This window comes from Cebus imitator, unplaced genomic scaffold (genome assembly GCF_001604975.1).
Source record: "Cebus imitator isolate Cc_AM_T3 unplaced genomic scaffold, Cebus_imitator-1.0 Scaffold444, whole genome shotgun sequence".
In the NCBI taxonomy this organism is placed as follows: Eukaryota; Metazoa; Chordata; class Mammalia; order Primates; family Cebidae; genus Cebus; species Cebus imitator.
The window spans coordinates 72,542-75,532 of record NW_016107759.1 but is presented as its reverse complement, the minus strand read 5'-3'; the positions used below and the strand labels follow the sequence as shown (position 1 = coordinate 75,532).

General features: G+C 48.5%; 1 non-coding gene across 1 annotated transcript; it reads left to right on the top strand.

The window, feature by feature from the left end:
• The first annotated feature begins 260 nt into the window (after positions 1–260).
• On the top strand, positions 261–401 carry LOC119468528. Its single transcript, XR_005197223.1, has one exon. It is a non-coding gene; the product is annotated as a U4 spliceosomal RNA (small nuclear RNA).
• Positions 402–2,991: the final 2,590 nt, after the last annotated feature.

Here is a 2,991-nt window from a genome sequence, read left to right as displayed (position 1 = left end):
TTACTTTAAAGATAATAGTACATTCCTAAATTATTGTTAAAATCAATAGTGACATAGAAAAGTAACAATACTAATAGCCTGACACAAACTGGTCACAATCCTTTATAAGAGGCAACACTGTTCTTAATAACCTATATAAACAAACATTAAGTAATCCTATTTGTACGTTAATGTGCTGGGATCACAGGTGTGATTACTTAATCCCAGCACACTGGGAGGCCAAGGAGGGCAGGTCACTTGAGGCCAGGAGTTGGACAGCAGCATTTGCACAGTGGCAGTATTGTAACCAATGAGGTTTATCCAAGGTGCGATTATTGCTAATTGAAAACTTTTCCCAATACCCCGCCATGATGACTGGAAATATAGTCAGCACTGGCAATTTTTAGCAGTCTCTATGGGGATGGAATAAAATAAATTAAAAAAATTAAAATGGAATAGAGATACAAAAAAATTAGTCGGGCATGGTGGTGCACACCTGTAATCCCAGCTACTTGGGAGGTTGAAGCAGGAGAGTCTTAAACCTAAGATGCAGAGGTTGTAGGGAGCTGAGATCATGTCATTGTGACTACAGTAAAACTCTGTCTCAAAAAATATTTTTTTTCTTTGAAACAGGTGCATTCCTCCTCTTGCTTTCTGAGGACTCCCTGCTCTGTCACTTAGTAGGGGCTAATAAACTCTCCTAATATCACTAGACTCTGAGACTCACCATAAATTCCATTTCGTGTGAAATCCAAAATCCTGTTGTTGGGGTCTGGGACAAGGCCCCTTTGCTGGTGACAAAACTATACTAATTCTTTTGTTTTCTTTTTTTTGAGACAGAGTCTTGCTTTGTTGCCCAGGCTGGAGGGAAATGGTGTGATCTCGAATCACTGCATCCTGTGCCTCCCAGGTTTAAGCGATTCTCCTGCCTCAGCCTCCTGAGTAGCTGGGATTACAAGCACCTGCCACCACACCTGGCTAATTTTTGAATTTCTAGTAGAGACAGGGTTTTCCAATGTTGGCCAGGCCAGCCTTGATCTCCTGATCTCAGGTGATCCACATGGCTCAGCCGCCTAAAGTACTGGGCTTACAGGCATGAGCTACCTTGCCTGGCCGGCTTGTATCCTTGGTGATCGCTTGGATATGGAGGGTGGAGGAGGAGGGGTGTTACGCAGATATCGCTCTTGGATTACCACCTGAGATATTAGGTGCAAGGCTCTATTATTGGTTCGAACCCTGAGAGTGCCAGCAAACAATTCGAGGTGGTGTGAAGCAACATGCTGTGTTCATGAGCATCTGGGAGCAGACTGGCTGAGGCCTAAAATGGTGTCTGCCCCTAGTGAGGGTGAGGCTGGGGCTCTCTAGTCTCCGGTAAATGGGGTGTGTTCCAGTCTGATGTAACTGCTCCGTGGTACCTAGACAGCCTCTCTCCTGATCTTCAGGGGGTCCTTGCCCTTTTCTGGCTTCTGCTCGCTTGCTGACCCATGCTGCTGGTGCACGTGGTCTTGTTCCTTGGGACCGAGCCTGAGAAGGGAGGAGTTATTCTCCCAAGTTTTCAGGCCCCGGGGAGAATCTTTCACTAGGGAGAGTAGGCTGGCTGATTCTTCTTTGTTAGACACAACTTGATTTTGCCGGTGCAGTGGGGTGCCTAAAGCCGAAAGCTTGACTCCTCGTATGGGCTAGACCCCACATGGCTGTTCCTGTGACTGCCAGGCCACTTTGAGGCTGAGAGACAGTTTTATCTGGCCTCTGTCCTGCACACGTTTATGATGTCTTCTGTGTGTTGGCAGATCTGGGGGTCCACCAGATAGGATCCCATGAAGAGATCTCAAAGGTCTTTAGTCCACTGTGTTTATTACATCATTTCCACAATCAAAGATGAATAAAATATAGAGGCGTATTTAGTGACAAGATTGATGGTACACCTGTGCTAGGCAGTGTTTTAGTTCCTTCAGACACCAAGGAGTTGAGACAATCCTTTGCCTTAGAGTTTTGCATCTGTAAGTCCTGCTATCGAGAGCTGTGTGCGTTACAATGTCTGATTTGGTCAGGTGGGATCGGGGATGTCTGTAAGCTTAGGTGAAGGGAGGCTCGTGTCCAGCAAGTATCCAGTATCCCCTCAACATCCCAGTTCTTCTCCACCAACCTTCCAATTCTAGGACTGATGTGGAGGCCCTCAGAGCGACTTGAGAGGGGAAGTAGTCAGCGTGCTCTGTGGCTAGCTTGTTTGGGAGCGTACATTGTAAATCCTCTGCCAACAAAATGTTGGAAACAAGTAGTGTTTCAGCTTGAGTTTCTCGTAAATGGCTTGTAGTCGTATAAACCAGAGCATGCATACCACAGGGCAACATGAGGGTCCCTCTACCACCCTTTCTCCCAGTGGCCTAGGTGGGCATCTACACAGAATAATGTGTGCAGCCTCACTGTGTGAAAGTCCAGTGCTTTGTGCTTTGAGCATCATCAGGGAAGGGCGCCTGACTTGGAAGGTTGCCGAGCTGCCGTGGAGGGAAGGAGGGGTTGTGCGGTGCTGCTGGGTCTGCGTCTCTCTCTGTGACAGGAGGCATGAGATAGCCTTGGTCTTATGAAGACCTTGGGTGTCCCAGCTCACCTCAGCCCTGAGCAGCCTGATGCAGGCGCTGGGCCCTGGTTCTGGAGGTGAGAATATAGCCTGCGCTTCCACTGCATGGCTGGCACAGTGGGCATCCAGGTGCCTATTTGGGGACTGCTACAGAGTCCTGTGCCAGATGCAGTGGTGCACAGCTGGGAGCCAAGGGTCCCTGCTTCTGCTGGAGAATCTGGGCAGATGTAGAGGGTTAGGGTTAAGGTTAGGGGTAGAGGTAGGGTTAGGGGTTAAGATTAGGGTTGGTGTTGAGGTTTGGGGTTGGGGTCAAGGGTCAGGGCTAAAGAGTAGGATGAGGGATTGGGGTAGGGGTAGGGTTAGGGTCAGGGGTTAGGGTTTAGGGTTAGAGGTTAAGTGGGGGTAGGGTGGGGGTGAGGGTGAGGGTAATAAGC